Source organism: Spermophilus citellus (genome assembly GCF_964194105.1).
Source record: "Spermophilus citellus genome assembly, chromosome: 9".
NCBI classification, from domain to species: Eukaryota; Metazoa; Chordata; class Mammalia; order Rodentia; family Sciuridae; genus Spermophilus; species Spermophilus citellus.
In genome coordinates this window covers 47,082,303-47,096,665 of record NC_138191.1, presented here as the reverse complement: position 1 = coordinate 47,096,665, position 14,363 = coordinate 47,082,303, and the positions used below count along the sequence as shown (strand labels likewise).

The 14,363-nt window shown below is 33.5% G+C and overlaps 1 long non-coding RNA gene across 5 annotated transcripts in view; it reads right to left on the bottom strand.

Moving 5' to 3' along the window:
* Positions 1–14,363, bottom strand: part of LOC308655173 — a 256,086-nt gene that overhangs the window by 75,607 nt on the left and 166,116 nt on the right. For 3 of the 5 annotated variants that reach the window (XR_014023401.1, XR_014023402.1, XR_014023403.1), the window contains exon 4: positions 9,545–9,675. The exons of 1 other annotated variant lie outside the window; for it this stretch is intronic. This is a non-coding gene — a long non-coding RNA (uncharacterized lncRNA). Of the gene's footprint in view, positions 1–7,469; positions 9,476–9,544; positions 9,676–14,363 lie in introns of those variants that run through there. One more of the 5 variants, XR_014023400.1, reaches the window with a different exon arrangement.

Below are 14,363 nucleotides of genomic sequence, written 5' to 3'. Positions count from 1 at the left end.
GCATTATAAGGAATTCAGAATAAATATACTACAAAGCCTCTTTATCATAGACTTTGAAATCTGGTAATAGACAATAGATGACAGTTGAGAAGCTAATGTTAAGATGAAGGAATGGCACTGTTTGCTAGCTTGGCAAATATGTAGGCTGAAACTGCCAAGATAAAAAACCAACAACTTTTTAAACGTTCCTTTGACGTCTCATACTCAACATGTGCAAATCAGAATTTCTGATTTTTCTTCAATGTCCCAACCCCCAATAAAACTGCCCTATTGTCATCCTTGCTATCTCAGTTTCTGACTACTCACCCGTCCATTTTCCCATATCAGGATTCTTAGTTCCATGTTCAGCTTCACTTGCTCTCTCATACCCATATCCAATCTGAAAGGAAATTCTGGTAGGTTACCTTCAAATAATCGACAGACTGATTGCTTCACACTCTTACCACTATCTTGCTCTGCCCCGGGTCTGAGCTACCACATCCTTCAAATGTGTTATTGAAGTCACCTCCTAACTGGCTATTTCACATCTGCTCTATTCCCTGACAGTACCTTCTCTAATACAATAGCTACAGTTACCTTTTGACAGGTCTCCCACACACCACCACCACTGCAACTCAAACTCAGTGCCTCACATGCAAGAGTTCAAATTTTAAAGCACATCAGATAATATTTCATTTCTCTACTCAGTACAGGTCTTCATGAGGGCTTACAACGTTCCACAGGATCAGCTCCCTCTATGACCTCTAAGTTCTGTATTTTCCTTGCCCACAAGGGTCTCTTGGCTGCTGCTTGAACATACCAGGTGAAGATCCACCTTAGGAATTCTATGCTGGCTCTTCTCTCTACTTGGAAGCTCCCTACCTCCCTGACTGTCACAAAGTCTTTACCCAGTTATGATTTTCAAACTAAACCCTGCTCCTGAACATCCATTTAAAACATCTATCTTCCATATAGTCTATTCTTGCCTAGTACCTGCCACCTTATTTTGAAATGCTATATAATTTGTTTATTTTAGTGACTGAGAGTCTTTTCTGCTATAACAGATGCTCCACAGGGCAGGGGCAAGAGTCCTTGCCTATTTTGTTCACTGACTTATTCTAAGAATCTAGAGCAGATATACAATAAATATTTTGAATGAATTAAATAGCTCTAGATAATGCCTATACAGAATAAGGCATAGGTTTGGAGCCAAATTATCTTACCTGTGATTTAATTTTTGAACATTTTATAATGTTTTATTTAGTCATTGTGGTAGTATCACATGGTGAATAATATTATTGTCCTATTTTACACATGAGGAGATTAAGTCTTAAGTAACTAAAGCAAATTTCCCAAGGTCACATAATTGGTAAGTGATAAACTTCCAACTTTTTTTCTTTCTTTTTTTTTTTCTGGATCAGGGATTGAACTCAAGGGCATTTGACCACTGAATCACATCCCCACCCCTATTTTGTGTTTTATTTAGAGACAGGGTCTCATTGAGTTGCTTAGCGCCTTGCCATTGTTGAACTTGGTGATCCTTCTGTCTCAGCCTCCTGAGTCAGTGGGATTACAGGTGTGCGCAATGGGGCCCAGGTGATAAACCCCTAATTTTATCTAATATTTTCTGAGGCCAGGGACAAGGGTTCTTTAAGTCTCTGCCACGCCACCTTTATTGAATGGGTCTGTGCAAGTAACTTATACTATAAGAGCTCCTCTCATCAAACAGGGGTACCAAAGCCATCTATCATTGTTGTGGGCGATAGAGATATATGGAAATATCTGCCAAATAATGAACACTCATTGAATGTAAATACAACTTTAGACTTTCTCACATTATTATTACAATATGAAGATGTATCATATAAGTTCAGTTCTCTTAGGATGTGTCTTTGCCCGTAAAAGACACATGAGAATCAAGTCAGGGCTCAATGTGAAGACCCAAGAAACATGCTCATGTAACTTTAACTTAGACTTGAGGTCAGAAAGTCAAAGTGACTTCCCAAAGATCAGACTAAAACTCTAGCTAATAACAAAGAATGGTTCATCTTTTAGGGTGACCCTTTTAAGCATACTTTGTTAGGTGAGCAGCCAGGGCCACAGATCTTGGTGTACATCCAGTGTTACGGAGAACTCTTATCATAAACCTTGTTGGACAGCCAGAAGCCCAGGGCTCCCTTTCACTTTTCAACTTAGCCACCAAATACTCTTAAGCATGCCACCTCTATGCATCACAGACTTTAAAGGACACTCACTAGCTGATGCATTTACAGGAACAAGTCTGTGCCAACCACTTTCCTTGTAAAGTAGATCCTTCCATGTTGCAAACCACTGTCAGATTAGGAAAAAAAGACACCACAGAGGGTAGAGTTCACCAGAAATGACAACAAGGAAGAGCAAGGTCTTTAGCCGACTCCCAAAGAATAGGAAATTTGGATAAGCAGAGAGGCAAGATAAAAGCATTCCCAGAGCAGGGACAGCATGACTCCGTGAGTTAATAAACATGCCTTGCATACAGGGTGTCAGGCATCTGCTATGAGCATTTCAAGTATCCAAATACACAAGTAAGGCAAGATTTTTGAGGGAAAGAAATTCACAGATTTTACAGTCTAGAAAGAAATATGACAAGGACACACATTTAATTATCTGGGGTCAACCATGACAAATATTACAAATGCTTGGAAAGAGAAAAATGAATTTTTAGGGGGACAGAATAAAATATGAGAGATAAACAATATTTTAATTAAAAGAAAAAAATTAAAACTTTCCATGGAGAAAAACAAGCTAAGTATAAGGATGCTCTGTAAAAGAACAAATGGCTCAGAAGTAGAAATGCACATAGATTACACAAGAGAAAAATGATGTATGTATAAAAATAGAGAGTCTAAATAGTGTTATTTTAAGTTCAGTAAATTTACTCTTAAATATCAGTTTCATGCAAATAAATAAGTGGTAAAAAATGCCCTTTCTACAATTCAGGAAATTAATTCTACATCGAAAATGCCCTTCTACTTCTCTTTGTTGTTGTTTTGTAGTGTAGTCATTGTACACATTGAAGTATCTGGAGTAAACGCAAGAGCTTGCTGACATTTTCTCCTCTCTTCCTCTAAATTACCACATTGTAAGTCACTTTTAAGGAAACACAGCTAGACTCATTGATCCCACAGTAAAGCAAATTTATTTTTAAGGGGCTAAGGTAAATACCACGGCTTTAATCAGCGCTAAGAAAACATATCAAATACATTCCTGTCCCCAAGTGCATTTAAGGCAGTGCAAGGTCTAAGTTTGAGCAGATGGATTTCAGTGCAAGTAATTACAAGCTGCAACATAATTTCCTTAAAACTACACACATACTAGACAAATACTTATTTGTGGTTATAGAGTGGGTAAAGTTACTACAAAAATAGTAGCACACCTTATAATAGTGCCATATGCCATAATTTACCTTTTCTATATCTGAAGTGTCATATCTTGTTCCAGACTTAATATTTAGTAACTAACAATTTAATGTACAAATCTTCAGCCTAAGCAGCAGAATAATTAGAAGAGGCAAGCCCCCATTTATACATGGAAAAAATATACTAGACCATGAAAAATGCCTGAGGATTATACAGAAGAGGGAAGTGATTTTTAGTTATGAACAATTAATGTCAATTTTCAAATAACTTACAAAACAAGCAGTAAACTTAATGCTTATATTCATAACAGCAATAATGGCTCATAAGTGGCAACAGATTTTTTCTTGTAAAAGTAAATGCCATGAACATACCCCAAATTTGATGTATACATATCCTCTGGAAATTTAATTAAAACCTATTATTGTAAAAATGCAGTAAAATCCATCATATATTCCATCCACCACAAGTGTATGTGGTGACAGAATATGATCAGTCGTTTCTGACTTATTCTACAGAAAGAAAAACCAGCATTGGGGCAATTATAATTCTGTCTTTTCACCAACTAAAGTATTTCTCTCACTAAGTAACAACAATAATAAAAATATCAACAAAACATTATTTTAAGTTGTAGAAATTTTTGAACTGTTGGGGTTGATTAAATGAACCTTGTCTTTGTCTGTTTTTCATTAGTATAATAAAATACCTGAGACCAGTTTATGTATAAAGAAAATATGTTTATTTAGTTCACAGCACTGGAGGTTCAAGAAAATGGTGATGGCATTGGCACCTAGTGAGGGTCTTACCACAGATGAAATCATGGCAGAAGAGCATGCAAGAGGGATCACTTGGCAAGGTAGAAAGCTAGAGAGGTCAGGGATCAGGCTTACTCTCTTATAATAAGTCACTTTCTGAAAATCAACTAATTCATTTGGCAAAATAATTAATTCCTTCCACAAAATCAATATTATTCCCTTCTGATATCAGTGACCACAATGACTTGATTATCATGAATAAAGTCTCACCATTTAAAGGTTCTACTACCTTCCAACATTGCCTCACTGAGGACCATACTTCCAACACGAGCATGTTTGGGGCACAAATTCAACCATATCAAAAAAAAAAAAAATAGCAAAGCCCAGCAGTGATTGAAATAGAGTCCTCCAAAAACTTGCTAATTTCCTTGTAATCTTTTGGGAGTACTCAAATCCAGTTGGGTTGTTTTTTTCAACTCACTGGAGATTGAATTCAATATCAGAGCTCCTAATCCTCTCTTAGTATAAAAGATATTTCTGGAAATGTATATGAAATTATCAGTTAATGAGTCAAAAGGTGTTTTTGTGAACTTGTCCAAGCTACATAGCAACTGAAAAAAAAATGTGTTGAATACTCACATGAATTTATAACCTTACTAATATAAATCAGTACACATGAAATCTTTATCAATATTCTCTTATTTTTTGTTTCACTATTTTTTATTATCACCAAAAACTGAAAAAAGGTAATATACAAATCTACCTTCTATTATAAGGTCTAGCATTAAACTCAAGGATTAAAAAAAAAGATTTTAAATGAAACATGAACAATCTTAACAAAAACCATTTCAGGGAGATTCAGATTTATGGAGCTAAAATCTTGATTGCCATGAATTTAATGAAAATTGAGGAGACAGAGACAGAAAATATAAACAAAATTCTAATAAGCATTACTGTGAAGGAAAGATAATAGGGTAGCAGTTAGATTTAGGGATGCAAGGAATCAGGAGAGGAATTAGCCAGTATCCAAATTTGGAAGACAAGTAAAAAGACATAGTACTAATATAAATACCCCTGAAGACATAGAGGCAATTATTTGATAAAGTTTAAGCCTAATGTTATCTTCTTTCTCTTAAACTAGAATACTGTTTATTACAGATATGAGGGACTTTCATTTGAACATGGATGGAACGCAGAAATTTAATCTGTCTTTCTAACCAAAACCCACTGAAATTACTATGAAGAAATAAGAAGTCACTTTTAATGAAAGCAAGTGGGATAATGGAAAACAGACAATAACAAAGTCATCAAGGAAATAGGGCTTTATCATTAGAGACAAAAGTATACAGGCTTCTCGGAATGACGATGATGGGACTACAGTTTAGCAGTCAGAGAGAATGATCCATCCAGGCAGAATATGCGTTGGGGGTGAGAGGTCTCTAGGGCTGATGACATTGCAGATTGAAGGAAAAGAAAAATAGATAGATAGATAGATAGATAGATAGATAGATAGATAGATAGATACAAAGATACACAGACAGGCAGACAGATAGATAGATGTACTGGAAGATTATTTGATGTGTTTGTACATTTGGTCATGAATTTTATATATCTTTCAAAGTTGGAGGAAAATTCATTGTACAAAGAAATCTAAACAAATGAAATAATTACATAATTACTAAGGTAGGAAAAGTAAAAACTATTCAATGAAAATATCACTATTTTTCACATGTGGTTCAGATTAAATAATATTTACATTTTCATAGTCATGAGAACACTGAGTAGACATTTAAACAAAACTTTTCATAAGTTATATTAGAAGGACAGTGAAGAAAAAGTGTGTGTGTGTGTGTGTGTGTGTGTGCACGCGCGGGCATCAGAGAGAGACAAATATAGAGCATGTGTTTTGCAAAGATTATCAGAATATATAAGGGTTAAATACTCATATTCACAACAGAAAATCTGTAGATATACTCAATAATTTAAAAAGTAATAAATAGCAAAATATATTCCTTTAAAATCATGAGGTGGAGATTACACTTAATAGCTGAAGTTAAATGTAACTTTTATGGAGTGAGAGTTGGGGTTGGACAGTGGATGGAGCAAAGTACTACAATTTTCATTGTAAGCCATTAGTTACACTTTGACTTACCTTAAACTACATAAGTATGCTACTTTAATTAACATAAAAATGTATTTTAACATAAGAATGAAGAAGCAATTTTAAGGCTTTTGAGTAAAATAATTAGGATTCTAAAAAAGTTTTAAAGAATGAAAAAAATACCCACAAAATTAAAAACAAATCTAAGACCTTAAAGTCTGTCTCGATTTGTTTCCTTCCACATCTGCCTAATATCTAAGCCCATAGGCCTTTTATTGTTCTCAAAGATGCCATCATTTAACAGGCATAAAATCGTTGCTTTTCCATCTTCATCCGTCAAAATTCTGGCAGTCCCTCAAATATTTCCTGTTGTGATCACCCTTGAACTTTTTACCTCTGTTACTGCATTTATTTGAACTAATTTTTTATTCCTGTATACATTTATCTCATTCTAAATTGCTTAAAACTAGAATGTTACTCATTTTGTATCCCTTTCATGAACTAACAAAGCATTTAGACACATACTACCCCATTTGCAGCTGTATTAATTTAAATTTGAATTTGACACGCAATCCTCATCTATTTTTAAAGGAAGTATCATTAGTTTGCCCTCATCCTTTCAAGGAGAGGGTGGGGTAGTGAACATAGGGTCTGTGTAGGCTAAACACACACTACCATTGAGCCCTCATTTTTGTCATTGGCTTAAATTATGTAACACTACTCTACTATTACTACAACTCGTATTGGCATTACATGTGCCTTAGTCAGATAAATGGAATAACACTGAGGATCTAAGTGGTTTCATTTGAATATTTAAAAGATTTTTTTCATCAGCACTATAGAGAAAATATTTTAACTTTTGTTTTTTAAATGTGCATGTATAAGCACATAAAAGCCATAGAGGTGATATATATAATATCCCTGAATTTTATCACATATCACTAATCATAGGTTCCTTTTTGGTTATTATCTTTTTGGGAAAACAGCAAAAATCAGATTTTAGCCAATCTCAAAGCTGAAGAATATTGTCTATGCAAACAATAAAGGATTTAAATGACTTTTAGTTGTTTAAAAATAGAAATAAAAGCATTAAATAATTTATTAAGGAAAAGTTATTGTTATTATTGATTAAACAAATAGCTAATTATTTTATTTTAAATAACCTTTTTTGTTAATCATTGAGTACTTAGGATATTATAGGAATCATTCAAGGTTTTTGCATTTATTATTGTAAAAAATTCCAACACAAAACAGAATCAACAGATAGTCAATAACAGTATACATACACAGCATTTGCTATATATTCACTCTTTTTTTAAAGTTTTTTTAAAACATTTTTTAGTTATAGTTGGACACAATATCTTTATTTTATTTATTTATTTTTACGTGGGTCTGAGGATTGAATCCATAGCTTCACATATGCTAGGGGACAACTCTACTGCTGAGCCGTAATCCCAGCCCCTGTGTTCAGTCTTAATCTAAGAGCTTTCTACATGTTCTAAAACATTAGGCTTCCCAACAACTCTATGAAGTAGGCACTCTTACTATTACTTTCATTTTGTAGTTGAGAAAACTGGAACACAATTTAAGTAATTTCCTCATGGTCACACATCCAAAAAGGTTTATTAACAGGAATAGAATCAAACATATATAATCTATGCCTTAACAGTTTTATTAACAGGCATTATCATTGTTATTATTTTCTTCATTTTTTACATGAGCATAAACATGGTACAGAGATAGCACAATAATTTGAAGTCAATCATATTCTACTTCCTAAATCTGGGGTTATAGTTTATAATAATCTGTACATGATTTACCTAAGATTCATACATTTCTGTAGCTATCATGTGATGGCTTCAGAAATTTAAATTTATTAGTCAATTTTTAGGTCTTTAATGTAAATTAGAGAGCAACATAACCTCAAACACTGACTTGCTCATTCTTCAGCTAATATTTTTACATTTGGATAAAGTATATTTTCATTAAATGTTCCACAAATCCCTTTTACAACACTCTGTGATTTTTTAATCTGAATATTATTTATTCTCTTCTGGTCTGTGCTACTTGCTTTGCTGTGCAAGGAGGCAGTTGCCATGTGCAACTTCAATGGATTCCTTCTGATGTCCCAAAATAAATCAAATTATACAGCAAGCAGGGATATCACTAAAGTCTATGTAAATAAAGATATAAAAAATTAAATATAACCTGTCATTTGCCTTGTGACTATTGAAAGTAAAACCATTCATGTTGCTCCAAATAAAACTCCTGAGCATCACAGTTTTTTCCTATGAGGGTGGTAATGAAGAATGAGCACTTTTTAACAGACAGAGAAAAGGCCTTTTGAAGACCTGGTCAGGCCTATTTCCCATGATTCCTATGCTTCACCATGTCCCAGACCTGCTTCAAGATTACAGGACATTCTTTCATCAACCCATATACCACTGAGAGTGACTTCAAAGTGAATTGTCACAACAGCATGCAGTAAAGTCTGCAAATATATAAAGCATATTATGGAAGTTCTCAGTGTGTGTTTTAAAAAAAGTTTCAAACAGAAAACGTCAAAGACAGCATCTCAAAGCCTTTTTGTTCTGTATTTCTTACTAATAACACCATGAGTTCTCCAGGAACCATTTTTGGAAATTTTGGAGTTCCTTCTGTAACTTTATCCTCATTTCTCCCAACTTCTACTCTGTCAACCAGGTCCCTAAAAAATCCCTACTTCATGTCACTTCAGGCTGTTTTCAACAGTATTTTAATGAGTCTTCCTGCCTCAAGATTTTCTTCTCTTTGGTGTGCTCATTTTAGAGAACAAACAGAGGTTCAAAACAAGAGGAAGCACTTTTATACTAACAGTTACATTCACTATACTTAGGAGATGGTGAATTAATATTTACTAAATGAACTAAAGAGCAATGAGGAAAGAACAAAAGGGAAAAGAAAAGAAAGGGAAGGGAGGAAGGAAGGATGATAGTTATTATCTGAGGGTAAGGTAACTGCTAAAACATACATTTCAAAATATTGGTGGCATACATAATAGTAGCTTATTTTCCTCTCAATTAAAGTACCAAGTGAAAGTTCTTGATCAGTAGGAAGCTCTAGTCTTAGAGGTAATCAAGAACCCAGGTCTTCTCATCTTCAGCAAAAACTGTCTATGCAGAAAAGCCTGGAGAAAGTTTTTACTACAGAATCCTGGAAATGGTACATATCACTTTTGATCACATCCTCACAGGTTCAGTGAATACCTGTCAAGGATACAATACAGGAAGGATGAAAAAAGTACCAAAAGGAGGGAGAACAGAGAGCTAACTCACCCAAGACTTACAGTTGGTAGGCAACAGGTAAGATTTTAATCTATACTTCTTGGATTAACTTCTTAGCCCAAAGATTAGTTCCCATGTAGTTTCCTTCTCTTGAAAGCATCATAATCAGTATGGGAAGATGACTGTTTAAAGAAAATAATTGTTTACTACTGAATAATTGATAATGAAAACATCAAATACCCATCTTTTTATTGAGTTGGGAAACATTATATATTATATACAAAATTCAGTTTGTATATCATTAACAATTTCAAACATATGAATAGCTAAAAAATAATCCAAAACCCACCTAGTATGTATTGACTCATATACATGTAAGTAGTCATCAAACTTTCAACTATATTTTTTCAATTTAAAATTGAGATTTCATAACTTTCTAATAAATGAATTTATTTTAGCAGAAATTTAACTTTAAAAATAATAGTGAAGTAAATTAAATATGATGGTTCCTAATCAAACCAAAGAACATAGGATTTGGAGTCACTTTTGAGTTTAAGATGAGTTCTATATTTTATATGCTGCTTTATGATAATAAGAATTAAGTTCTCTTTTATATGTGGGACAAATATTATCAAAAGACCCACTAAAGCTGAAGCAGAAAATAATTTGGGCTAATTAAAATGGAAAAAGGGAGTAACCCAAAACTAGATTTTCAAGTCCATTTTTGTAAATTAAGATTACTTTAGAAATAGACTTTGTCAAGTTTTTTCAATTTCTAATATTGAGGACATCAACAATAGCATTTTTATCAATGTGAAAATCTATGAGATCAGTATAGCTTGATATAACTCTAAAATAATTTATTACTAAATTCAACTGTATGCATTATGGAAAAAATAAAGCATTAAATTTTTATTTATTTTTTTAAAATAGACAATAATAACATTACTTCTAACATTTGGGAAATTATTTATAATATCTGTCTATAAAAATTATAAGATTGTATTGTCTCAAATGGTATGCTATAGAAATCATTGCCCAAATCATAATAATAAATGTTGGATTTCTTATAGTATATTAATGTTATCTCAATATAAATGATATTCATAATGGGTAATTTAGTAATAAAAAATAGTATTAATAAAATTAATAGTATAATTAATAAAAAATTAATTAATAATTTCCTCTATTCTTTCTTCCTTTCTTTTTGCATATTCCCTTCCTTCTATTATTTTTTCTTCTATCAGATCATTTATTTTATCTGTCTTTCCTACCAGCAAAAATATGGTGTGTACACACATGCCTACACACACAAAAGCATATATTGGTGTAAGCCATGACCCTGAAAGCTCATTATTGGAATATTGACTAAAAAATTAGAATTAGTTCATAACTTAATGAGAGAAAAAGACCCAATATGGAAATTATTTTGGCGTTTGATATAAAAGTTGGTGATGGTTATAACTGAAGCACATTAAAAGAATGACAAGAGATGAAAACAGTGTAACAATAAAAATTAGTAATTGTGGCATAAGAAAAAGATTAATGTGTCATTTGCCATAAACAGATGTCAAAATAACTTTTGATCACATCATAAACCCTTTTTTATTATCAAAAAAATTCAGAAGATCATAAAACCATAATAATCATGCTGGTTGGTTAGTAATTAAATATACTAAAGAGGGCTGGTTTCATTTTAATTTACTTGTTACTGAGTTAATCTCAAGAGTGTTCTGTGAATATCTAATAACAGCAGTCATTTTCCTGAGATGTACAATTGGCCTGCTGAAATGAAGATTAAATATTCTGCCTAAATTTTTGTTATATGAATTGTCTTGTGCATAAAAAACTTTCCATTAACACACCTTTTAGTGCATCTATTTTCATTTTATTAAAGATGATCATCTCGTATAAGCCATCAACCTTGTTTGGAGAAATGTACAAGTTAGCTGGATAGCAGGGGACACAATTAGGCAGATAGGTATATGTAAAATGATTAATGGATGGATAGATAGATATGAAAGGAAATAGAGAAATAAGTGAGAGGAAGGGAGAAAGAGAGCAAAGAAAGAAGGGAGAGGGAGAAAGGATAAGAATGTGAGGACAAAATGAAATTTTTATATTATCATTTTATCAATTCAAAAGAATAACCAGTATAGGGTGACTAAACCTTTAGTAGACATACAGAAAGAATCAGCTGTGTATCCTGGCTCAAATTTTAAGTCATTCATGGGGCCTTTCTCAGTACAAGTCTTGTGAAGATTCATAGGCCATCACTGCATGCAGCCAGCCTTGTGCATGGGATACACGTTTGTTTATAATTCTGTATATTTTCACAGGTCATACAGTAGAAATGATTCATCCAGGCATCATTCTCCTGGATGCATAGGGAAGGAGTATTTTTCTCAGTGGATCCTTCTCTGTTTATGGCCAACTACCAACCAACTGAAGTAAAGTAGTTTCAGCAGGAAAAATTATCAAAATTTAATGAGGAATATCAGGACTATTAGTATAAATTAACCATATATATATATATATATATATATATATATATAAAACATTTAAAAAATTTTATAACATTATTATAAACATAAGTACACATATCGAATAATCTTTCTACTTTAATTTTCCCATTTCTAAAATATGTTTCTATAACATTTATTGGTTACAAAATTTTAAAAAAAGTTTAGATGAGTTTTTAATCCCACCATTGTTAGAGAGACTTCCCACATATAACATCACTGAAGGTCTTTCTCCCCTCTTTCTTCCCAAAGCACATGCCACCCACACCACAGAGCGTACTCTGCCCCCATCACAATGATTTCTTTTTCTAGACTGTAAATCCCTATAGATCACAAAATATGTCTTAAGCACTTTTATAAGCGTCACAAGGTCTAGATAAGTTTTCTCAGACATGGTAACAGCTCAGTATAGGTTTCTTCAGAGGACAAACCAACAATCGTTTGGTTTAAAATGTGCTGTGTTTTTTTATGAGGAAGATCCAGAGGATCAAATGTAATTGTCAGTATGCAGATAGCCTCTTTGGTATACTGTTGTGGTTAGAAAATGATGAAAAATTACCACTTTTGTTAAAATGGCTTTCTAAATATGCCAAAGTACAAAAAATAATTGAAGTATTACATTTCTCCCAATCTTTTTCTGTATTCTTAAATGTTTTCTTTGAAATTATTTTTTGCAAGAGAAGAAAAACAGCATATTTTCTATAGTTATAATATTTTATAAAAAGCATTTTAGTGAGTACCAATTTAAAATGAAAGAATTTTAAAGTTTACATATATGTGTGTATTTGTGCTCCATAACTTAATAATTTTAACGTTTTCCATTTATATGTTTTGTTGTTATCCAAAATACAAGTGTTCAATTAAATTTTAAAAGAATAAGATCATAATAGAAACCATTCAATACATAATGCTCTGTAAATGCATTTTTGAAATGGATATAAAGAATTTTCTTGATTCTTTACCAATTTATTCTTTCCTTCTTTTTATTTTTTACCCTTCCTTTCTCTACTTCCTTCTTTCTTCATTTATTGCATAATAATTGAAACACCCAAGATATCACATTAGAGGCACTCAACATTTACATGTTGCTCCAGGATATTAAATAAAATCAATATGTGAATATCTTCATGATAGGTAAAGGCCACAGGGCAACCACAGAGTGCAGCTTGAGAGAGTCTGTAACAGAAATATTGACATTTAGAATAATAATAGAGCACACTAGTGCTGAATACACTATGACTTGGTGGAGAAGAGGAAGCACCCCTCATTTGACTGAAAGAGAAAGCTCCAGTTTTTTTCTAGCAATGCAAACTCCTCTATAAACAAATACACAGTCTGAGCAAATAAGGGATCTGGTCTTTGCATAGCCAATCAATGTGAGAGAAGAGGAGCCAGTCAATGAGAGAGAAGAGGTTCCTCATACATCCTGGTAAATTCAGATGATGTCTTAATGGGGAGTCATCATAAGAATAGGCCTGTTGTTCAAACTTCCTGCACAGGAGATCAGGAACCCTTGCACCTTTTGTGTCTTCTAGACTCACCAGCTACTTCTTTTTCTGGCACAGTAGGTGCTCACCCCAAGAGTCAATTTGAACCCAGAAAATTGAGTTTAACACAGATCTGCTGACAGCTGTAGTTTGTAGATGGAATGTTGAACCAGGCAGAGGGAAGTAGAGAGTACTTCCATTTAGAATTGGTGGTTTGAACTTTGTGACAGGGAACAGGACCAGGTGTATGTGGATTTGTGGGAGGGCTGGGTCTGAGAGTACCACTTCTTGGATGGGCAGAAGGTTTAATGCTTGCACAGATCCCACCATGAACTTGGTTGCCTCCTCCACACTCATGAGCATTAATTCAGAGTATATGCCACACCCCCAAGTACACTGACTGAGGGCGTTGGGAACAAGGGTGCACAATCAGAATGAATCCACAGGTTTAGTGGAAGAGGTTATCAGGTGGTGCCTACTGTAGCTGCACCCCTGTACTTAGGTACAAAAACTGGAAGAATCAGGATTGAATCTAGTCCTTCTGTGCACAACTTTGCCTTAACACTTAACATTGGGCAAGGAGGACAGAACTCAGTCCATGGACTGCCTTAACTGGTTTGGCCTCTTTGAGCTAAGAAAGAACCATCATCAGAGAAGCTCAGTCCCACAAACACCACCACCAGGCCGAATACCTGGTGGATAGCAAAATTAAAACTCCTGGAAAGCTGGAAAGAAGAGTCTCCATTTTAATTATCTCAACAAGGAAGAAGAAATCCTGGAATATTTTTGTTTGCTTGTTTGTTTTTGCTTTTACTTTTATTGTGTTCATATTGTTTTGTTTTCCCTCATTTGTTTTTGTAT